Source organism: Salvelinus namaycush, chromosome 23 (genome assembly GCF_016432855.1).
Source record: "Salvelinus namaycush isolate Seneca chromosome 23, SaNama_1.0, whole genome shotgun sequence".
Taxonomy (NCBI): domain Eukaryota; kingdom Metazoa; phylum Chordata; class Actinopteri; order Salmoniformes; family Salmonidae; genus Salvelinus; species Salvelinus namaycush.
Genome location: NC_052329.1, coordinates 18,371,464 through 18,397,063, shown reverse-complemented (window position 1 = coordinate 18,397,063; position 25,600 = coordinate 18,371,464).

Here is a 25,600-nt window from a genome sequence, read left to right as displayed (position 1 = left end):
CTACTCAATTTAGATTGTAGAGGTTGTTATCCCATGTAACAAATGTATGGGTCATTTGATCCATTCAGAACAATGTATGTTCATGTCTGACAGCTTTTACTTGAGCATCTCTGCATACTTCTAAATGCTGTCAACATACACACATGGTCTGATAATGACAATGGCTGTCAGGATTTGACATTGGCATCTCAGCCCATAGCCTAGTGGGAGTAGCTAACTGAGGAAATGTAGAACACTTAGCAGTATTTGACGAGAGGAAAGGGACCAGTGGTTAGACACTCAATCAGGAGGGGACAGAAGGGGTACCAAACCTCTAGGGGTCACACTCAGCAGCTGTTGTCTGTCACTTTGATGTCCAACCAACCACATACACAAACAAACAAACATGCACATACACACACAGGCATGTACTCACACACACAAAAACACACAAACACAGGCATGTACGCATACACACACACATGCACACACAGGCATGTATGCATACAAACACACACACAGGCATGTACACATGCCCACACACAAACACACGCACACACACAAACACACACACACCCTGGTGAGTCATAGTGTAATGCCAACGTGGAAAGAAGAGAGTAGCTGGTAATGCGAAATGTTTAACTATTGGCTGTAGGATTTGGGCTGGTGAAATAGGGGACACAATCAATCGAGAGCAGAAATTAGCAGCTAGCCCCAAGTGGGTGTCAAGCTAAGGGTGGTGAGGGGTTACTGTCTGTCTGTGCTGCTCTACAAACCCATTGTATTCCATCAAAACAACTTAAGATCAGTTGCCATGGTAATATCCCAAACCTTCATTTGGTGCTACTTTGGATACCCACATGGCCAAACCGCTCTTTCAGGTTTCAGTGCAAATCAAATCAAAATCAAAATTTGTCACAGGCGCAGATGTGCACCTTACCATGAAATGCTTACTTACAAGCCCTTAACCAACAATGCAGTTGTTGAGAAAATATTTACTAAATAAACTAGTGAAAAAAATACAAAAATAATAAGAAATTACATAACAATAAGGAGAAAATATACAGGTGGTACCGGTACCGAGTCAATGTGCGGGGGTACAGGTTAGTCTAGGTAATTTGTAAAGTGACTATGCATAGATAATAATCAGGAAGTAGCATCAGTGTAAAAACATAAAAAGAACGGGAGGGGGGGGGTAATGTAAATAGTCTGGGTGGCCATTAGATTAATTGTCCAGCAGTCTTATGGCTTGAGGGTAAAGCTGTTTAGGAGCCTTTTGGTCCTTGACTTCGCGCTCCGGTACCATTTGCCAGGCAGCAGCAGAGAGAACAGTCTATGTTAGGGTGACTGGAGTCTATGACTTGGGTGACTGGAGTCTTTGACCATTTTTGGGGCCTTCCTCTGACACCGCCTAGTATATAGGTCCTGGATGTCAGGAAGCGTGGCACCAGTGATGTACTGGGCCATACGCACTACCCTCTGTAGCGCCTTACGGTCAGATGCCGAGCAGTTACCATACCAGGTCATGATGCAACTGTAGAACATTTTGCATCTGTAGAAATACATCTGAAACAGACAGCTGCACCTCCAAACACACTGGCTACTGCTATCTTCCCATCTACCATCTCTCTCATGGCTGTAAACATGAAATAACCAGTCAGGAGAGAAGGCTCTTTGTTGTGGTTAGATATATTTTCCAATCAAATCATACACAAATGGAGGGAGGTAGCCTCTTCAACCAGACAGCAGCATACTGATGCAAGGAAAGGAGTTTCCTCCCTCAGAAAGTAAAGGGTACATAATTTACCACACTACAACTCAGCAAAATAAAATACTAATGTGTCTTCTGTTTATTGAAAGGCTGGGTCTTATTATTCTGCAACAAATAAGAGAGACAAAAGTGGCGAGAGTGTGTAAGTGGTGCTTTTAAACAAATTTTCATTCGTTGTCTCTTGTCAGTCAAAGGGAGTTTTTAAAACTCAAGGCTTTCAGGTAATTCCCCTGTTCCAAGCAAGCGACTATTCATTGATAATATGATCAGCCCTCACACTTTACTGTTTACTCTGGGCTGAGAGAAAGCACATAAGCATGGATTTGAATGTGGGTTTTTTGAATTAATATTTAACTAGGACAAATTGAGCATCCATTCATATCTGGACATAAGAGACAGTGTCTATATTATCCCCATATTCTCAATGTACTGTTTTCACTAGGTCAGCAGCAAAGTGTGGGAGAGGTGTGTGTAAGTGGGGAGGTGGTAGATTCAACCCCTCATGCTGAGGATTGTCACTTCAATTTAAGGTTTGTGAGTGTCCATGTGCGATAGCTGTGTAGGTGGTGGTTGCGTAAATGTCAAAGCCAAATGTGTATATATGTGTTTAAATGAGTGAATGGGTGTATTTCCGACATGTGCGGTCTAGTCTAGCTACCACGAGGCCTCAGAATGACAGTGAGGCGCTGAGCTGAGCCTGGCTGTGCTGCCACAGAGCCGCGGCAGGGCTAATCTCTTTGTGAAAATGCTGATATGCCTTGAGACTCCACATTAGGAGGCCATCCTTCCCTGTCATCAGGGCTTTAATTGCCACGGCCAGGTGCAAACAGCATGTAATCGTGTTTGTCAGCCCTGGCATTTTATTTATAATTTGGTCTTTTTGACAAGCAATTTGGGAATAGAGATGGATTTGAAAGAGCTGGCTGGCGTGCGCTGGAGGGGTGGAGTCGGATTTAAGGGAACAGAGAAAAGGAGAAACAGAGGGAGAGAGAGAGAGAGAGAGAGATAGATAGATAGAGAGAGAGACAGAGAGAGAGAGACACAGACAGAGTGTGTGTATGTGTGTGTGTGTGTGTGTATGTGTGTGTGTGTGTGTGTGTGTGTGTGTGTGTGTGTGTGTGTGTGTGTGTGTGTGTGTGTGTGTGTGTGCGCATATGTGTGTGTACGTGTCCCTTCATCACTCCTGCTCTGCCTTGTGATCTATGTATATGCCCGGCCCCAGCCTTGTCCTGAGGAATCCCTGGCTCATTGAGTGCAGAAAATGACCCTCCTGTTCCTAGGCCTCATGAATAGAAAGACCTTGCTTCGGCCCATCTGGCTATAACACTATAGGATGTGAAATTGGATCATTCATTCGCCTGCTTTTTGTGGATGGCCCCTCCAGGCTTTGTTTAAAGCCCACACAGATAAAAACAACATCACAACAGCCAGCCAATAATAATACACAATACATATTCAGCGACAACATTGCATTGACGGTGGATTTACAGACAGTGGTGTCACATTTCCAGCATTGAGACGTGAAGCAATTGACCATAGCTGAGGGTTTTGAATGAGGTCCCAGGTGGGAGAAGAATACCTCTGCTCCCACAATGCAGCAGAGATGGTGGCCCAGGGAGTCATGGGAGCTTAATCCTGGTCGGCTAAGACCTGCCCTCAATCCCCCTCCTATTGTCCCATTGTTGTGGCTGATAGAGTGTGTTTGGATACTCAGGTGCGCCTCCTCTTGTGGCTCACCACCCTCCTATGCCCTTTGAGTGCCTCTGACTCCCCTTCTCCATTTTTGTCATTGTCATATTGTTTAGCATAGGGAAGAGGTCCTTTGTGCAGAGGACCAGGAGGTATCTTCTGCTGTGCCTGTAGAGAATGATGAGGGTGCTTTAGTAGCTGGAGTGCTTCCTCTGCCTTAGTATTCAAATGGAGGACACAGCCTTGGAGAGAGCAGCCTCAGAGATAGAGGGCAAGTTTAATAAATGGCTCTTTCAGAGGAAACCTGAGTTGATTTAGTTTTCTCCATATGAGATGAGGAACATGTCTATGGAAACGCGAGTGAGAGCTTGTGACAAAAGGAAGAAGAAAAGAACAGCAATTTTCCTGCCATCGTGGCACTCTTCTCCTGCATGTCTTATGACAACCGCACAGCTTTCTGCATACAACCACTGACCTCACTGGAGGAGAAAGGAAATTATTTTCTCAAGACTGAGAAATACATAACGTCCCATACAGAACATTAGGTGTGTGTGTGTGTGTGTGTGTGTGTGTGTGTGTGTGTGTGTGTGTGTGTGTGTGTGTGTGTGTGTGTGTGTGTGTGTGTGTGTGTGTGTGTGTGTGTGTGTGTGTGTGTGTGTGTGTGTGTGTGTGTGTGTGTGTGTGCGTGCTCTCTCAGGGAGAAGGCAGAGTGCTTCATTTCATTTGAAAATATACTCCTCCATCATACATCCATGAAAACTGTGGAGTATAATGACATGTTGTATTAAGTCCCCTGCTTTATCATGTTTTCCAATGGAGACTTGGGGAGCCACCATGAATGCCCCACATTCATGAATTGTTTAGGAAACTTTTCAGTGCGTTTGGTGATAAAGTTTTAATCTGTAATATGGGAAGTAATATGGTCTTTTAAATTCAATTGAGTTTTTCATTGGCTCACATCCATCACATCCCAGACCATACCCACAATTCCTCAATTATTGATGTTGTGGTATTGGTTCATGTTGGTTGTAGCCTTGTAGCTTTTTTCTCTGGGTGAGCAGAGTAGCAGTCTGCTTCCCTATGTGTAGTGATGCAGGCAGCACAGCTCCTGATGGAGCAGAAGCAGCATAGAGCAGAGTACTGTTTCTCCTCAGACTAGGTAGAGCTTATCACACGGCTGACTGGAGGAGGATGAGGAGGAGGAGGAGAGAAGGTGAAACCGGCTGAGAAGGAAGACACACCTCCCATGAGACTGACTGGTTTGGCTTGCCTGGACTACTGGGAACACGATGACTACTGCGGGCATGATGCTGTGACACAGCTAAGGAGAACTTCTACTTGTTGGCTCTGTTACCCAGAGAGGTGATGCAAGCAATGCCATCTTCTATTCAAGATATTGATTGTCATCTGAAAGCGTCAATCAGGTCATGCCTGAGGTTATTTTCTTGAAGACGATCGATTCACATGTGGAAGGAGTGAGGTTTTACAAAACTCTGTCTGGGAGAAGGGGATACATGTACTTTTTATACAACGGGTGGGTCTAATCCTGAATGATGATTGGTTAAAACCCGCATTCCAGCCGCTTTCCACCGGTTACATCTATGACGTTAAAATCCCTATTTACTCTGTTACATCTTGCTGCGCAATCCACTGTCTCATCAGCACAGCCAGGCAACTTATAAACTTGATCTCCACTATAAAAGCATCTAGACATGATCTCACATTTCTTTCAGACTAACATTTCGTTTTCAACAGCAGACATTTGTACAAACCTTGCTGTCTGTCTCTCCGACATTTGCAACTTTGTTTCAATATTCAAATTCAATCACCTGCTGTCCCAGAGTAATGAACGTGTCGGGAGTCGGGACAAGACAGAGAGACAGGCACCGTTTCTCAGCCATTCGAAATCATGAATCAGCTGGCATCATTTTTATGGATGTATACAAAAAAGAAAGTTTTTTAAAAAGGTAAATTGAAACTCTGCTAATTTGCAGTCTTTCCAGTTTCAGTTTGAAGTGATTGTGTTAGCTGTATTGTTAGCTAGCTCCTCTGAACAACAGTGTCCTGACGAGTAAGCACATTTTCTAAGACAGGCGAAATTGCGCCTCATTAGCTTATTGTTATGGATGTATCCAAACAAATGTTACTAGAAAAAGGCTTCAACAAATGCAAAGGCAGCTACTTTGCTGTTATTCTGGCTGCACTTTTTGACGTGACTGTAGGTTAGCCGTACTAGCTAGCAAGCAAGGGATAAGAACTTTGCCAGGTATCATGGCAATGGAATATGTAGACCAAACAACAAGGTCGCGTCCATAGATACAGAACAAATATACTAAACGACTGGGTCACGTCTCTAGCATCCCTAGGTTTGTGTCGGGACTATATCTTGTGGAAGGATGAAATAGTAAAAATAAATTAATCAAAATAAAGCTTTTAATGAAAGTATGTCAATCATTATTTGAATATGTTGGTAACCCATTGTATATAAGTGATAATGCCCTCGAAGCCGGTGTTTGGAGGATATATTGTCACGGTTTGCCGGCCCTCCGCTTAGTCTTGGGCCGAACAACACCCGTGCCAATATATCTTACAAACACTGGCTTCTCGGGCATTATCACTTAATCAACCTCTTTTTTACCAATCCCTCAGCTAGTCGTATTTACTACTTCTGCTCCAACATAAACTCCCATTCTTTCATAGATTGCTCAGCTTTTACTTTCTATTATCTGGACCACTTTTCTTCCCCGTCGACCACCACCTACAACTTCAGAGCAATGAACCTACTTTCCTATTCCAGCTGTCCCACTTTCACCTTTCATAACCTCCATCTTGGGTCAATTCAAAATGCATGTCTTCCCACTGAGGTCCTCCACCCAGGAGTCAACACTTCTAAAGCTGGTTATTGATTGGTTTCTATTGAAGTCTATCGCCTCTGGCTAGATGCAGGTATGCTATGGTGTTTTGGTTATTGCAATGATTCTTGTTCACATTCAATCAAGGTTTTCTTTTGGATTCTGTCTTTCTTGCAAATGCCTTGTGTTTCGTACACATTTCAACAATGTGTTTTACGGTACATGGCTGGCAGTCAGTCAGTTTGTTTAATGAGTAATATACATGGTCATAAAGATACTGTCATTATTAATGTCACCTACTTTTATCATCAAGTTCTGTTCCCATTTATATTTTGATCAGTGTCTCATATCTAATGTCCTGTGGTCCCAGCATATCGCAGGGCCAACATCCAACAGGCTGGCCCGTACAGAAACTTCAGTCAGACCAAAGTTTTGGATGGCTCGCCCTTTCATTTCTGAAGTGTGCTAGGCTTTTAATGGGTTGTTATATTCACTCAGGGTTGTGTCGCATGCAGAGCAGCATTTCTTCCTTCTCCAGACAAGGCTCCAGGATGGTTTGAGCCCCCCTGCTACGCCACACTTGTTCGTGCCAGAAAAAGGCAAAAGCGATGGGTGCATTGTCCCTGTGACATCGATGGTCAACACATGAAACGCTTTTGTGTCCGAGTCTGGTCTGCCTTCTTCTCCAGCCTGACTCTTGATCAGTCCCTTCCTTCCTTCAGCCGGAGGATGTGGGAGACTGGCTGCAGTCCCATGGTGGCCAGCCTCGTCTTCATCCTGTATCCCCTTTAATCCCGGTGTGCCACTGAGCCTACTGTTTCATTTTGTGCTGCCTCTTTAAGCCATCCATCCATGGAACTGTCCTCCTCCCGTCTTCTTGTGTGCCTGGCAGCGATGACACCCACGACTTCTGTCTGGTCTGGTTCAAAGCTTCAGCCTGGAAGTCCCATAGAGGGAGGGAAGTGTCGGGGGCTTGATGTCTGTGGAGACAAACTGTTGGAGGGATTCTAATGAGACCAGTGGGAACAAAGGGGGCTGCTAGCGTTGCCTGCTATAGAGGAGGGGACAAAACAAGGTGTATAACAGAATGAGAAGTCGTCATATCAGAGAAAATGAAAGTGGAGGGAAGGAAGGACTGGGAAGATAGATGGATGGTTGGATGGATGGACAGAGGAATCCATGCAGAGCCTCAAGAGGCTTCAGGCAAGAACAGACAGGATTTGGGAAAACAAAACCCCACTGTGATTGAGATGAGTGGTGAAAAAACAATCAGCCAAAGACTGTAAATAGCAAATAGCAAGTAAATAGCAAGTAAATAGCATCATAGGCATCAGCACGCCTTTGTTCTCCCCTTACCTGGGACCCAACTGGATGCATACCTGAGAGAAGAAGAGCTAGTGTCTACTACCCTGTGGCAAGCAGCAGGAGATATCTCCACTCACAATACCAATAGAGAGAGTGATGAAGATGTGTCTAGCGACTTCTACATGGTTACGTTACACTACGATTCTGTTGTCAGAAATGTCTGAACATGCAAACTTCTCTCAGGGAAACGATATGTTTCCCAATCAGATAATTATGTATCTTTTAACCCTGATCATTACAAAGATAAGTATTGTTATAGTGTCATATATATTACTATGTGACATGACAGTACTGTACACTGAGTATACCAAACATTAGGAACACCTTCCTAATACAAATATTGTTATAGTGTTGTAGGTGAGAATATAGCACTTGATTACTATGTGACATGACATTACTGTACACTGAAAATACCAAACATTAAGAACACCTTCCTAATATTGAGTTGTAGGTAGTTTGCCCCTAGTGATGCGTTGGGCAGACCGTACCACCCTCTGGAGAGCCCTGTGGTTGCAAGCAGTGCAGTTGCCGTACCAGGCGGTGATAGAGCCCGACAGGATGCTCTCAATTGTGCATCTGTAAAAGTTTGTCAGGGTTTTAGGTGCCAAGCCAAATTTCTTCAGCCTCCTGAGGTTGAGGAGGCACTGTTGCGCCTTCTTTACCACACTGTCTGTTTGTGGTGGACTATTTCAGTTTGTCAATGATGTGTATGCCAAGGAACATGAAGCTTTCCACCTTCGCCACTGCGGTCCCTTTAATATGGATATGGGGGTGCTCCCTCTGCTGTTTCCTGAAGTCCACGATCAGATCCTTTGTTTTGTTGACATTGAGTGGGAGGTTATTTTCCTGGCACCACACTCCCAGGGCCCTCACCTCCTCCCTGTAGGCTGTCTCGTCATTGTTGGTAATCAGGCCTACTACTTGATGATTGAGTTGGAGGCGTGCGTGGCCACATAGTCATGGGTGAACAGGGAGTACAGGAGAGAGGCTGAGCATGCACCCTTGAGGAGGCCCTGTGTTGAGGATGAGCAAAGTGGAGGAGTTGTTTAATACCGTCAGGAAGTCCAGGACCCAGTTGCACAGGGCGTGGTTCAGACCCAGGGCCCCAAGCTTAATGACGAGCTTGGAGGGTACTATGGTGTTGAATGCCTTGTGAGGAATTCAAGGTCGGGTGAACAAAAGGACTTGAGTTTCTGTATGTTATCACAATCACACCATGAGAAGATAATCATGAAAAATACACCCCGCCCTTCTTCTTCCCGGAGAGATCTTATTCCTGTCTACGCAATGAAATGAGCACCAAACTGGCTGTACGGACTCAGAGAGTATATCCAGATAGAGCCATGTTTCCGTGAAACAGAGCATGTTACAATCCCTGATGTTTCTATGGAAGGAAATCCTCACCCTGAGCTCGTCAACTTTATTATCCAGAGAATGAACATCTGTGAATAATATACTCGGAAGCGGTGGGTGGTGTGCGTGCCTCCTGAGTCGGACTATGAGTCCACTCTAAATACCTCTTCTGGTGGTGTTTTGGATCAGCCGGTGGTGTTTTGCCGGTGTTGGATCAGCCTCTGGAATCAGTTCAATTGTCCTGGGGGGTACCAACAAAGGACCTAATTCAGGAAAGTTGTATTCAAATCAAATCAAACTTTATTTCCCACATGCGCCAAGTACAACAAGTGTAGACTTTGCCGTGAAATGCTTGCTTACTTACATGCCCTTAACCAACAGTGCCATTCAAGAAGAAGAAAATATTCACCAAGTAGGCTAAAATAAAAAATAATAATAAAGAATAACAATAACGAGGCAATATACAGAGGGCACCAGTACTGAGTCAGTGTGCAGGGGTACGGGCTAGTTGAGGTAATCGTTACATGTAGGTGGGGGCGATGTGACTATGCATAGGTAACAAACAAACAGCAAGTAGCAGCAGTGTACAAGGGGGGGTCAGTCAATGTAAATTGTCCAGTGGTGATTTTTATGCATTTTTTAGCAGTCTAATGGCTTGGGGGTAGAAGCTGTTGAGGAGCCTTTTGGTGCTCAAAAGGATCCTCAACAGGTACCGCTTGCTGTGCGGTAGCAGAGAAAACACTCTATAACTTGGGTGACTGGAGTCTGACAATTTTATGGGCTTTCCTCTGACACCGTCTATTTTGTAGGTTCTTGATGGCAGGAAGCTTGGCCACAGTGATGTACTGGGCTGTTCGCACTACCCTCTGTAGCACCAGTCAGATGCCGAGCAGTTGCCATACCAGATGCAACCGGTCAGGATGCTCTCGATGGTGCAGCTGTAGAACCTTTTGAGGATCTGGGGACCCATGCCAAATCTTTACAGTCTCCTGAGGGGGAAAAGGTTTTGTCGTGCCCTCTTCACGACTGTCTTGGTGTGTTTGAACCATGATAGTTCGTTGGTGATGTGGACACCAAGGACTTGAAACTCTCGACCCGCTCCACTACAGCGCCGTCGATTTAATCGCCTTTTCCTGTAGTCCACGATCAGCTCCTTTGTCTTGCTCACATTGAAGGAGAGGTTGTTGTCCTGGCACCACACTGCCAGTTCTCTGACCTCCCGTATTCCTGGTCATAATGCTGGTAATGGGGGTGGCAGGTAGCCTAGTGGTTAGAGTGTTGGACTAGTAACTGAAAGGTTGCAAGATCAAATCCCCGAGCTGACAACATAAAAATCTGTCGTTCTGCCACTGAGCACTGTTCCTAGGCCTTCATTGAAAATAAGAATTTATTCTTAACTGACTTGCCTATTTAAATAAAGGTAAAATAAAAATGCTGGTGAGTTACCGCCGCTCTGATATCCAAAAGGTCTTTCTGGTTGTATGTAATAACAACAACAAAAAATTCTGGCCTGATAATGTAAGTAATAACACACACAAAAGAAATCCTGCAAAGTTGCTTAGGAGCTAGAAGCACAGTTGCCCTATCTTTCGGCGCCATTTTCTTCATGTGTGGGTTTATATGTTAATACTTTGACTGAATCATGTTGTTTTGTTGATCTGTGTCTTTTTCCACTATTTATGTGCATTTTACCTGCAGTGTGCTGTAATCCCAAGGCCAAGAGATTATGGTTTTGATCTGGGAGTGAATTAATTAAGCTCTCACCACATTTGCAATCGATAAACAGCAAAGCTATCGGCAGGATTTCTACCTCCATCCACCTCCTATTGTCAAAACGTCCTCCCAAGCTCTGAGCTCAAGCTGACTGTAGGCAGTCAGAAGAAAATGACCATTCTTGGCATGTCTGTATCGACTTACACTAAGCAAGAGGACTGGAGGGATCTGGAGCAACAATGCAGGGTTCTTCAGAATCAGAGATGGATTTATGTCATGATTGTCAATAATCTGTTCTCCTGCTCCCTCAGTCAGAGTCTGCAGTCAGTGAAGCCCCATTTGTATTTCTGTTTTTGTAACTGTCAGATAGATGGACGTGTGTCCATGTCTTCAGCAGACCAGTCAATGAGGCATTGATTAAGAGAGCCAGGCCTTATTCTGAGATGCCTAAGTGATGGATGGGCCTCATCTTAAACAGGAATAGAATATCAAATAAAATGCAAAGCAATTAAAATACAATGCATTATCTGAAACTTTGGTTATAGCACAATCTACGATATGGAATAAACTCTTTGATTCAAAGAATTATCCTCATTTGTTAATGAATTCCGCGTGGCATGAACACTGGCTGTGAGTAGCAGACACACAACACTTAACGATTCGCTATTATTCTCTTTCATTATCAGCCAGGTATTGAAATGCTGTCAATTAACTACATATCAAATTTTCACAAATTAATGGCCTCTACTTTATAGGATTTATGTGGACTGATACTGTATGTCAAATTAATGTCAAATTAAATTCATAATATAAAAATATGACCAAACAGTGCTCAAAATTGCCTTCTAAAGGCCGTCCCTGGCAGACAAAGTGAGATGATTTACTAAGTCATGTTTGTTCAGGTTTTGTTAAGAATGTGTTTTTGTGTGTTTGCTTTTATATGGAGTTTATCAAGTCACAGCAAGGACTGAAATCACAATTAAGCCAATTGGTACGGCACCAGCTGAAAGCCTTGGCTTGTTAGTTCAACACTGGGTTAGCAGGAAACACTCCAACTCTCATTATTTTAGTCCTTTGTTTATAATGGGGCAGTTTTGTGTTTGTGAAAAATTTGCTAATAATTTGTTAGGCAGCTGTTATCTCCAGCACTATTGTATAAGTTGTGTTTGTGTGGCTGGTAGTGCTGGCTGGACTCTCAGAGATTAATCAGACCAACACACAGTCCACAGTGTGGCCTCAGGTTCTCTACTGGGACTCACTGCATTTTACAGATACCATACTTTCTCCATCACTTAGAAACCATTACACACAGGCTTAATTTAGTCCTTAGATTGATGAACAGGAGTGATGCTCATTGTCTAGTATTGTTGTGTCATTATCATAGATCAATATTATTCGTTGTTGGCCACAATCTGTGTAGTGCTCATTTGTAGACTCATTGGCAAGAGAGATGCAATTTGTTGATGTTATTTCAATGGACCTGCAGTAGCACCTCAGCCATGTGTCTTCCATTATATTCTCCCATGGGCATAGTGATTTGATAAGATCTTAACATGTCACCCCTATCCATCCATCCCCTCCTCCCTGTTCGCAGTGAGGGCCTGAATGTAGATTAAAGCTACTGTACAATGAGCAGCAGTCGATTGGGAAGAACCCGGGCTTCCATGTGATGGAATGGGCTTTAAATGATATAACCTGATGGATTAAGTCCCTCTATTCCTCTTATCGCCCTCAGCTGTGCACATTAGAGTAAGTGCCTTGATCATCCATGTGCGAACCCACTGGGGAAGGTGAAATACGGCGGGCATATTCCTAGCAACACATGAAACTCCATTTCACGGCCGGCTAACCTGATTGAAAGTAATAGGGGGGCTGGGACGTGATGAAGTGACATACCCAATAACTTTCATTACGTGTCTGTAACCTTGTCCCATCCCGCTAATTAATTTTCCTCTGGCAGTCATATGCCGTCGGTGTGATGTGCTGCCTCGGTGTGGTGCCTGGGAATAAACAAATAGTTTTGGTCGTAGCTGTCTTGGTGGGGTTTTATTGGTGGGACGATTTAGGACCAATATCTGTTTGCTTTGGAGAAGGGGATTTGTCTATGGTCTCTGCCTCCTCACCCTTACATAAAACCTGTCCCTCCTCCTGATGACTAGGGTGGCTCTGTCCCAGTTCACTGTGATAGCCTAGCCATAAAACCAGCCCCTCTTCAATGTCTTAGTTTCCCCCAGGATGTAAATACTGTACGCTATAACTTTTTAATCAATGGTCTTGTTTTCTTTAAGATACTGTGTGTTTGGGCATCCAAGTTTCAATGAAAGAATTGGATGAATGAATAATACATCACAAGAAAATATCCTACGATAACCTAACAGAAAGTAATGTTTTTTCTGCCAGCACTAGGCTTTATGGCCATGTTAAGATTTCCACTGGTAACTCCAGTACCACAGAATAGGAAGGTTGTGCTCCATTGCGCTGTTGAATCTTACCTCGACTGCTTGGAGTATATTATAGCTTTATTGTATTTGCCATGTTATTGTAGCTTTTTCTGCCAAACCACAATTCAATTGGAGACCGTTACTCTTTCCACAGCCCAACTCTCTCCAGCCTGGTGATCCATGAAAACACAGACATGGAGGACAGGATATGAGCACCACCTAGTGTCGGCTTCCCAGAGAGGACAGATTCTCTGCTCAAACAGGATTAGTGTTGGTAAATACAATTCTGCCAAACAGATTTATTCACAATAGACACTAAACAAACGGCTTGTTGCAAATCCCCTGGCAGCTCACCAGCTCCTCAGAGGTCAGAGAGCTGTATGTCTGACGCAGTGACACCATTTCAAAGGCCCCGGGAGGGTCTGTTTGTGATGAAAGTCTGACAGACATTCTTGATAGCAACAGTAAGACGAATGCATGTCTCCATGTTATTTGGCTCTTTCAGTTTGGGTTGCTTCTTAAAGTGGAAATCTACTGTTGCTGCATCCATTTTTGGTACTTGCCTCATGAGCTAGAGTGACTTCAGAAAGTATTCATACCCCTTGACTTATTCCACATCTTTTAGCGGGACAATAACATGAAACACAAGGCCAAATCTACACCGGAGTGGCTTACCAAGAAGACAGTGAATGTTCCTGAGTGGCCGAGTTACAGTTTTGACCTAAATCTATTTGAAAATCTATGCCAAGACCTAGGTGTGGAAAGCCCAGAAAGACTCAAAGCTGTAATTGCTGCCAAAAGTGTTTCTACAAAGTATTGCCTCAAGGGTGTGAATACTTATGTAAATTTGATATTTCTGTATCTCATGTTCAATAAATGTACAAACATTTCTAAAAACATATTTTCATTTTGTATTGTGTGTAGATCGGTGAGACATAAAATATATTTAATCAATTTTGAATTCAGGCAGTAACACAATAAAATGTTGTTGTGTTACTGCCTGATTATTTAAATTATTGCCGTAGATTTTCAAACATTTCTAAAAACCTGTTTTCGCTTTGTCATTATGGGGTGTTGTATGTAGATTGATGAGCAAAACATTTAATTTAATCAATTTTAGAAGAAGGCTGTGAAGTAACAAAATGTGGAAAAAGTCAAGGGGTCTGAATACTTTATGTGTGAGATGTTAAAGAAAGCAGTATTCCATTAAATTCCATCATTGTTGCTTTTGGTTCTTTGATAAAATTACCCCAAGAATATTACCAGATCAGGAATGCCTCAGGGGTGTGAATAATGATGTCATTATGCTTATTACAGGACTAATATATTATTTTCTCTTATTGGAAAGATAACTGTCATTAACAAAGGTTTATGGTTCCTATAATGTATGTCTGTCATCATTGACAAAGTCAGAGTGAGGAAGGACTGTTTTCTCCCCCTTCTCGGCAAACACTCCTTTCCTCCTCCTTTTATCTATTGTGTTTTCATGTTAACGCTAAAAAATATCTTCCTTTGTCACATACTGTAGAATATCTTTGAATGAGAGTATTCCCTTAATGACAGCATTGCCTTTATGGAGCTGTGGCTCCCCTGTTTCCTCTCCTCCACTGATATCAGATTATATTGTGAATGAGTTCATTGCCTCTCTCTGCGAGTGCCCTCTCTACCCCTTCCCGGGCAGTGTCTAAACTACAGACAGCAGAGGAATGAACAGACACCTCCACTATGGGGCTTTTTTTGGCTTTTGGTTTCTGTGTGCCTCTGAGACAGTTGCTAAAACACACTGGTGAAAAATAAATGTCCTAGATTTGGAGGGAAGGGGGCTGAAAAAGACTGAGCCAGAATAAAGTGTATGTTTGACAATAGCATTCTGCTTCTCACAGCAGATGGAGATCCAGCCATGATATAGACTCATAAATCCCTTCTCTCCTCTACCCTGGTCCCAGACTAAGTGCCCAGCATCACCAAGGGTAGTGGGCCTCTGTCTGTCAGTGAGCTGTGCCCCTCTCTCCCTTTAATAATCAGGCTTTAATTAGGTAGGGGAGTCAGTGTGCCTCTTCATCACGCTCAGCCCCATGGTCCCGGCCAGATCACTGGGCTTTGTCTGCTATGAGGCCCCTGCCATGGGGGAGGGAGGACGGACGGGGGGGCAGTGGGGCTGGGGGGCGAGGTCTCGGCTATTTCAAGGCTACCATGCTTCATGCTGTCCGGGGCCCGTAAACACATGGTCATCTTTGCGTAAGCCTGTCCTCAATATGAATGGCTATCATGGATCTATCGAAGAGAGTGGCCTGAAACACAGAAACAGGTGCAAGCTAGGGGAATGCAAAGAGCTGAAGCTAATTATTATGGCTTCAAGGGGATTTCAGGACCCTGGACAGCTCCTTTTAGAGCCGTTGGTGATGAATGACAATACAGTAGGTCATTTTAGAAGTCACTGATATCTATTGGTTACACTAAACATGTCATTGGCAGTTGGGGATGATTGAAATGGGGTTTTAAGGTCTTTACCTTACTTATAACGGTCCAGTGGGGTAGGCAAGATCAACATGAAGCTGTTACTTATGCAGCTATTGTCTACGTTGGTGGTTGATTAGTGATCATTGTAATTCAGGCCATATTCTTTCTTTCTCTCTCTCTCTCTCTTTCTTATTATTTCTATCCTTCCTCTCCATCTCACTGGCTGGTATTTTGTCTCAGAGGAACAATAAATGTAAGCACGCTCCAGGCTAGAGGGAAGGTCAACAGTGGCGTGTCCAGAACATTTTGAATGGGGTGGCCAAGGTGGGGCACAGATCAAGTTTAGGGGGGCCATAAGATTTATGATTTTCGATGCAAGGTGGATTTGTCTATATAATTATGATGGTTCAATGCTTGAAATGCTTCAGCTTAGGTGTGATACATTTCCCTGTTCAAATAAATCATAAATCAATTCCAAAAGTATTGTTACAGTGTTCGCATTCAAGGTCAGGATTTTAGATAAGGGTATTAGCATACAAGCAGTAAATTAATGTGCCATCCAGACTGCAAATTGCACTGTGACATTTGGGGCTGGGGAGTAACAATATGTAATTTAACTGTAAACATTTATTATTACCTTTTAATGTGTCAGGAACACAACCAGTCATGATGTTTTCATCTGATTGTCAAACAAATCACTTCAAAAAGCAGGTTACCTGCACACTGGGGTAGCCAATCAGATTTCAAGGGGGGCAGTGTACACCTCCTGCACACGCACTGAAGGTCAGAGAGAGCCAGCAGTGGATCATGCACCAACTGCTGCTTTGTTCACATTTCCCATTCAGGTGTTGGAAGCTGACCCTTGTCATTTCTCCGTCTCAAAGGTCAAATCCTTTCAGAGGGAAAGCCGCATAATAACACATAAGAATCCATAATAGTCTCATTCGGAGAGATGAACATAGACCCTATTGGAGTTTTATTGTATTACTAGCCAGGAGAAAAGTCTAACAAAGGACGGCGGGGAAACTGATGAGACGAGATCGTGTGACAAACGTTGAGTGTGAGAGGCCAGCGATACAAAGACACCCCATGTCAAAAGCGAGCTCATTATTCTGCCTTGGTCTGTGAACATTGTAGGAAAGGCAGAGGACTGGAGACTGAAGTCAAAGCTCCCAGTGTAAATGCCTGTAAATCAGCTGCATGTTTGTCGCTTCAAAGGGGACGTGAGTGTTTTACATTTCACATCCGAGGAGATCTTTGGATGGTTGGTGTCGGAGGCTTTTGTCTCCTCTTTATTATTGTGCGGGTTGGCTGAGCCTCGGCGGCGTGCTGGAGGTGGACTGGGTGTTAGCGGGCTGCCTGCTGGATGCCTGCTTCTCTGAACGCTGTGCTAAATGAATCAACTAGACGTACTATCAGGGTGCCTAATGAGACAGAGGGGAAGTGAGGTTGGGGCTTGTGAAGAGGAGCACATTCAAAGGCCTGGCACACAACAGCCACCTGGAGCTCACCTAGGAGATCACAGCTGACATGGGCTATGGACAGGCCACTGCATGCTGCTGGAGAGGCGGAGGTGAGGAATCATTGTAGAATCAGAACAGAACAGCCTTGTCAGAAGTGTTAGTACCAGGCATTAGTTTTAATACCAGCATCTACAGCAGTGGCAGTCATCACCATAATCAACATCAAAATCATTGTCAGTATCACTATCAGTAACTACTAAAGGAGTGGCACATTTAAATTGTTCACAACAAAAGTCTAAACTGATTATAAGAAAAATCTATGTCAATTGATTTATGTGTATATACGTAAGTAGCACAAACATTATTTGTGGAGCTTTATTTTGTGTTTGCCTAGTGAGCCCACACAACATGTAAAGCAGGCAGACCAAGCCTGATGTCAGCGATCCAGCGACCCACACAAAGGAAGTGTCACATAAAGTGTTCCTAAAATAAGAGAAACTAAACTAATTACGCTCTGTTGTTGTTTATATGCCGTTTGTGCCTCCATGTTTTATTCATCAGGACGCTAGGCGGCTATGCCATTTATTTTTTCCCTCTGTTAAATCTCATTTCAAACGGGACCGTTGAGCCATGGAACCGCATTCCGAATCCCAATGAATGTGTTTCTCCACGGTGAAGGAAAAAAAATCTTTGTGAGAGTGAAGCTTCGGCATGGCAAATAGATTGAGAGGGCTTTCTAAATGTTACCTGACAATCACTGCCACATAGCAAGCCAGCCCAGCTGAGGCCGTGGGCCAAAAAAAACAGAAAGAGATGACTTGTTTTGGTACCAAGACACCCGGTTCAGATTGTCAGCTCTGACCCTTTTGCATCCAGAGCACTAATTGCTCAAAACACTTTGATGTTTGTTGTTATTCTGAGCAGGATGCTCAACCATCTTGACAGGACAACCTTTAAAACAAGTTGAATCCCCAATTACAGAGAAATACAGGAAAGACAGAGTATTAATTGGCTAAGTCAATCTTCTATAGACACTGGATGGCTTCCCTCTGGTCCTCAAATTATCTAATAGGCTGTGATTAATTATCGAGTGATGCAAACAATGCTCAAATACTACCTGTAGGATCTCTCCCAGTGGAGAGATCCTGTCATATTTCCTGCAGACTGTGATATGTGTATGGTATGCACCAACTTCCCTCTGGGAATGATCAGAGTCGCTAGGGAATGTCTACCTGTTCGAGCAGCACCACATCAACACCCACCATAAGCTATAGTAAAGGTTACACATGAATGCTGGTAGTGTACATTCTGACAATAAAAACTAAGGAAAAAGGCAATGTGAGGCATTTATCCTACAGGTCTACAGATGAGAAGGTCAAACACACTATATGCATGCTGACAATCAACCAAACACACTCTCTCCAGGGCTCAGAGCTCATATGAAACCTTTCTAGTTTCCTCCACTGGGTTTTCATTAAGCATTTCTGAGCAGCCATCTGGCTGACTTTTAGTGGAAGGATCTGCTCTGAGCCCAACACCTGATACGCTGCTGCTGGGATGAGAGAGAGAGAGAGAGAGAGAGATGCTCTCCCTCCCTTGTCTCCTTTCACTCAGTAGGAGAGGATGTACTGAGAATAAGAAGTAAAGCAGAGAGCAGTGGGGCTTTAGAGTACATGTGCCCCAGGGAGGATAGTGTAAAGGCCCATTGTCTTCTTTCCATCACGAGCTACTTCTGGGGTAAACCTAGCCAAGCATTTTCTCTCTGCAAATCCCACTTTGAAGACGGGCAAAGCAAAGCCTCTATTGTGGGCGTTGAGTGGAGTTGTACCTCAGCACAATAAATCCCCCACTCAATGCTGTGGGTGTGTACCAGGCTTTGGTCTACACATTATCCATTTTCTCTTTTCCATTTGGCATGACAAACCGACGGGTTAGATGCATAATGACAGTTTCACCTTGGATACGCCTGCCTACTTTGTCTGAGGTGATTGGCAAGGCTCTGTGACCAATATAATTTAAGGCTTTACTTAGCATTCCTTCATTCCCAGCAGAAATGCGTGCACAAACTAAAGTGCACCTTTCTCGCCACAGGATCCAAAGGGGAAATAACAAGCTTGATTCAACCTAAATTATCATCATGATGATAACCTCTAATTGTTTCCCTGCAGGTGTACTCTGCTGGAGAGCGGAGGGGAAGAGAAGTTCATCGTGGGAGGCATTGGAGTGGTAGAATGGTGTATTAGAAGGGGTCCTGACTCCTGAAACATAAAGCATAGAGAAGGATTTCATCTGATCAGAGAGAGCACTTAATTAAGCCTGGGGCAATGTGGTAATGGTCTTTACACCAGAACTGTCATCTAGCGGTCTACTCTCTTCACTCATACCCCTCTGATCACTTAGAGAAGCACAATCAGGTCCACGCACACACACAAGACACACTAACACACACAAGACACACTAACACACCATCTGAACCCATCTCTTGGGAGATTTGGAAAAATAAAATGTTGCGCTCTGAGCAACAAGCCTTGAGAAAAGAGTGGGGTGATGCAAAGTAACCACACACCTGCTTATGAAATGGCTTTTGTTATTTAATGGCTTGCCAATGTATACCAAATTATACCACCGTTATTGAACTTGTACTTAGTTGTGTCTGCTTAAATTAATTAGGAGGAATTAACAAAAACCATTCAAAGTGTCGTTTACTATTGCCAGGATCCATGAATTTAACAAAAACCATTCAAAGTGTCGTTCACTATTGCCAGGATCCATGAATTAGTCTATCTGAGTGTTTTTTCAAACACACTCAGCGATGCTAATTGGAACATAAAAGGTTTAATCAAAATAGCTTTCTTAGAACACATGAAATGTAGATTTTTCTCAATGTTCGCTTGTGTACTCCCCTCCAAGCAGATAAAAAACATGGTGACCTAATTGCAACAGTCGTAAAGGGCCGTATTTATATGAATGTGTAGTTCTCCTAGCTGCCTAAGGACTATGAATATTGTGCTGCAAAATTGACTGTTTCTTTGTATCTCAAAGTTCTCATTAAAGATCTTCACAGTGCCTATCTTCTCTGTTTCTTGTCTCTTGAACAAATAAGATGGTCGCAGAACATACCCCAGGCTGATCCCCCCCCCCCCACCCGTTGGCTTTGTGATTTTGCTCGTACGAAATGATAATGATGTTAATTTATCAAGCAAGCCAAATAAGAGGAACACAGCTGGTATCTACTATAGTAGTTATTTCATTAACTAATTTAATGACACCAGAAAGATTCCCCCCAGCTCTGTGGTAACTTCTGGTCCCTGAAATCGTACAATTCCATTTTGCCCAGACCTCTTCTACTTCCATTTACAATCAATACAATGACTGGTTTTCAGTCTTCCTTTTTTCTGTGTCCCTCTCATTCATATCATCACTTAGAGCTGTAAGCCTTTGTCAATGTGTCTGTTTTTACACTGTGCTGTATATTTGTGTGAGCGACTGTGATCATCATTATCCCACCCCCCTCTTCCCTATTTCTCCCCCCTCTCCCTCACCATTCCACACTCACAGTCTAATGTCAGAGCTGATGGCTCCAAAATTGATTATGGTCGGTGTCAATCAACCATTGGGAGGAAAGAGGGGAACCCGTCGCATAATTGCCCTGAAATCTTTGGCGTGATAAATATTAATGTGTGTACTCTTCTCAGAGCTCGCTGTGAGGGGTAAAGTGGCTGTGCACATGTAGACAAACGGGCACACTCCACATGTCAAGAGGACTCAAGGCCCACTTCTAAACATGAGTTAGCAGTACAAGCCAAAACCACACACACACACACACACACACACACACACACACACACACACACACACACACACACACAGTGTTCTGTTCTGCTGGCCTCAAGGGCATCCATATTGAGTCTGGTTGTCTTCTCCCCCATAACCCTTGGAGATCAAACAATCTCCTTCTGTCTGTTGACAGGCCAGCATGGCTGGGTACCATCTGATTCTCACACCAACACCAGGCAGAGAAACAAGGCTACCAGATTCTTCATACAAACAGTAGCTGGTAGAAATTATCAGTAACTGGGTGAAGATGCACAAAAGCCATATCAGTGGTATGGTATTGAATGTGGCCTTTGGACTCCAGGATGCTGTTCTACTTAAGCCATAATGCATGAGGGGGGGTGGTATATGACCAATATACCACGGCTAAGGGCTGTTCTTTGGCACGACGAAACATGGAGTGCCTGGATACAGCCCTTAGCCGTGGTATATTGGCCATATACTGTACCACCAACCCCCGAGGTGCCTTATTGCTATTATAATTTGGTTACCAACGTAATTAGAACAGTAGAAATAAATGTTTTGTCATACCCGTGGTATACAGTCTGATATACCACGGCTTTCAGCCAATCAGCATTCAGTGCTCGAACTACCCAGTTTATAATGTACAGTTTATCTGAAGGTGTTATACCGGTTATTGTATTAGGACGTGCTGTACAAATTGAGACAGACAGGCTTTGTCAATGGCTGTAATACAATATTGGTTGAATACAAATTGCATGGCTTGTGGTTGGAAAATATCTTCATCTGTGAGAGATTATGTAAATGCAATTTTCACCTTAGACACCAAATACAGGTTCTACAAATCATAGTGCTTCCTCTATGGAATAAAATACATGAGCTCAGGTGCTCCATGGGGACTAAAAAAATGAAATAACAGAAGAAAGCAGAGCATACAATGAGTTTTCAAAACATTAGGAACAGTTGCACCCCTTTTGCCCTCAGAACAGCCTCAATTCGTCGGGGCATGGACTCCACAAGGTGTCGAAAGAGTTCCACGGGGATGCTGGCCCATGTTTACTCCAATGCTTCCCATGGTTGGGTCAAGTTGGCTGGGTGTCCTTTGGCTGGTGGACCATTATTGATACACACGGGAAACCGTTGAGCATGAAAAACCCAGCAGCTTTGCAGTTCTTGACACACTAAAACTGGTGCGCTTGGCACCTACTACTATAGGGGTACCAGGTAGCCAAGCCGTTAAGAGAGTTGGGTCAGTAACTGAGTGGTTGCTGGTTTGACTCCCCAAGCTGACTAGTTGAAAAATCTAGCAATGTGCCCTTGAGCAAGGCTCTTAACCCTAATTGCTCCCGTAATTCACTTTAGATGAGTGTCTTCTAAATTACTAAAATGTTAAATACCACTTCAGTCTTTTGTCTTACCCATTCACCCTCTGAATGGCACACATACACAATTCATGTCTCAATTGTCTCCAGGCTTAAAAATCCTTCTTTAAATTGTCTTCTCCCTTTCAACTACACTGATTGAAGTGGATTTAACAATTGACATCAATAAAGGATCATAGCTTTCACCTGAATTCACCTGGCCAGTCTGTTCTGGAAAGAGCAGGTGCTCCTAATGTTTTGTACACTCAGTGTTTACCAAGTATGACATTCACATCACATTCGTTTCTCCTTTTAAATGAAACATTTGCATTTGCTGTTTATGACTTGACCCCCATAATTTTTTTTATTCTCTAGTCACTGGATTCATTGTTTAGAGTTAGACAGCTATATAGTTTGATAAATAGAGTTGCAACTGGGAGGATATTGAATAATTGCCCAGAGAATTTGTCAACCTGTTTACCTTACACTTATCAAGGTAAATCATATTTTTCCAACAGTACAAACATACAGAATACAAACATTTCTCATACAGTACAATCAAGCTACGGAAAATAGAGAAAATACAGAAAAGCATCTCCGTTTGTCTTCATAGTGATGAATGCAAGGAGTAATTCACGCAATTCTGGAAGTGGCAATTAAGTGTGGGGAAAAGCTGAGCAACACTAAAACATTAAAATGTTTGTTTTTTCGCACCGAAATAAATAACTAATTAAATATGTTTGGTTTCGTTTTTTACTATTACAAGGCCTTGTTGTCTTCTTCATTTGATTTCCCAAGTACTAACTTTTTGGGTGTGTGGGTGAGTATGTGTAATTTGTTTTCTTATACTCCAACACAAGATATATATATATATATATTACTGGAGAGAATGAAGAAGAACAGAAGATAAGAGAACCTGAAACCCAAGCCTCTGACACACTGACAGGGTGGGCAGGTGATGTGGGCAGCAGGTGTCTTAAAGAAGAAGCGTGAATAGACAACACCTTGGTGACGTCTGTCAATGTATTGTTACAGTCTTCTGCATCTTCAGTTTCCTCTCTGAACCATCTCTCATTGGCTGAAGGTGCGACCAGCTGCTGATTACACGAGACACCCTGCCCACTCCTTGACCCCTCTGGAAAGATTTCACCAAATAAACGTGGGAAACTTGAACTTCATGCATGTCGTATGCATGAAGACTGCAAATACAACACCTTCCCGTCACTTATCATAGAGAAGCTGTAAGATTTTTTTATTCATAAACTGCTGGTTTACAGACTGTTACTATAAATATTCATGGTACTTTGGGGGGAAAGTTAAGCTGCTATACTGTAGATGTACAATATACAATGCCTTTAGAAAGTATTCACACCCCTAGACTTTTTCTACATTTAGTTTTTTTACAGCCTGAATTCAAAATGCATTAAATGTAGATGTATTTTTTTCACTGGCCTACACACAATACCCCATAATGTCAAAGTGGAATTATGTTTTTCAAAATTTTGTCAATAAGTATTCAATCCCTTTGTTATGGCAAGACTAAATACGTTCAGGAGTAAAAATGTGCTTAACAAGGCACATAATAAGTTGCTTGCACTCTTTGTGCAGTAATAGTGTTTAACAAGATTTTTTATGACTACCTCATCTCTGCACCTCAGTCGAACAGTGAATTTCAAACACTGATTCAACCACAAACACCACTGAGGTTTTCCAATGCCACGGAAAGAAGGGCACCTACTGGTAGATCAAAAAATGAACAGATATTGAATATCCCTTTGAGCATTGTGAAGTTATTAATTACACTTTGGATGGTGTATCAATAAACCAAGTCACTACAAAGATACAGGCATCCTTCCTAACTCAGTTGCCAGAGAGGAAGGAAACAGCTCAGAGAGTTCAATGTTATTTTTCATGTTTTTTTCACCTTTATTTAACTAGGCAAGCCAGTTACGAACACATTCTTACTTACGATGATGACCTACACCAGCCAAACCCTAACCCAGGTGATGCTGGGCCAATTGTGCACCACCATATGGGACTCCCATTCACAGCCAGATGTGATATAGCCTGGAATTGAACCAGGACTTGTAATGACACTTCTAGCACTGAGATGCAGTGCCTTAGAACGCTGCGCCACTCGGGAGAAATTGGGTTACAGAGTTTAATGGCTGTGATAGGAGAAAACTAAGGATGGATCAACAACATTGTAGTTACTCCACAATACTAACCTACATTGCCTTGCAAAACTATTCATCCCCCTGGGTGTTTTTCCTATTTTGTTGCATTACAACCTATAATTTAAATGGATTTGTATTTGGGTTTCATGTAATGGACATACACAAAATAGTCCAAATTTGTGAAGTGAAATGTAAAAAATTGCTTATCTCAACAAAAACATTTTTTTTAACTGAAAAGTGGTGCGTGCATACATACGTATTCACCCCTTTTGATATGAAGCCCCTAAATAAGATCTGGTGCAACCAATTACCTTCAGAAGACACATAATTAGTTAAATAAAGTCCGTCTGTGTGCAATCTAAGTGTCACATGATCTCAGTATATATACACCTGTTCTGAAAGGCCCCAGAGTCTGCAACACCACTAAGCAAGGGGCACCACCAAGCAAACGACACCATGAAGACCAAGGAGCTCTCCAAACAGGTCAGGGACAAAGTTGCGGAGAAGTACAGATCAGGGTTGAGTTATAAAAAAATATCCAAAACTTTGAACATCCCACGGAGCACCATTAAATCCATTATTAAAAAGTTGAAAGAATATGGCACCACAACAAACCTGCCAAGAGAGAGCTGCCCACCAAAACTCACGGACCAGGCAAGGAGGGCATTAATCAGAGAGGCAACAAAGAGACCAAAGATAACCCTGAAGGAGCTGCAAAGCTCCACAGTGGAGATTTGAGTATCTGTCCATAGGACCACTTTAAGTCATACCCTAAACAGAGCTGGGCTTTACGGAAGAGTGGCCAGAAAAAAATCCATTGCATAAAGACAAAAATAAGCAAACACGTTTGGTGTTCGCCAACAGGCATGTGGGAGATTCCCTAAACATATGGAAGAAGGTACTCTGGTCAGATGAGACTAAAATTTAGCTTTTTGTCCATTAAGGAAAATGCTATGTCTGGCACAACACCTCTCATCACCCCGAGAATACCATCCCCACAGTGAAGCATGGTGGTTGCAGCATCATGCTGTGGGGATGTTTTTCATCGGCAGGGACTAGGAAACTAGTCAGAATTGAAGGAATGATGGATGGCGCTAAATACAGGGAAATTCTTGAGGGAAACCTGTTTCAGTCTTCCAGAGATTTGAGACTGGGACGGAGGTTCACCTTCCAGTAGGACA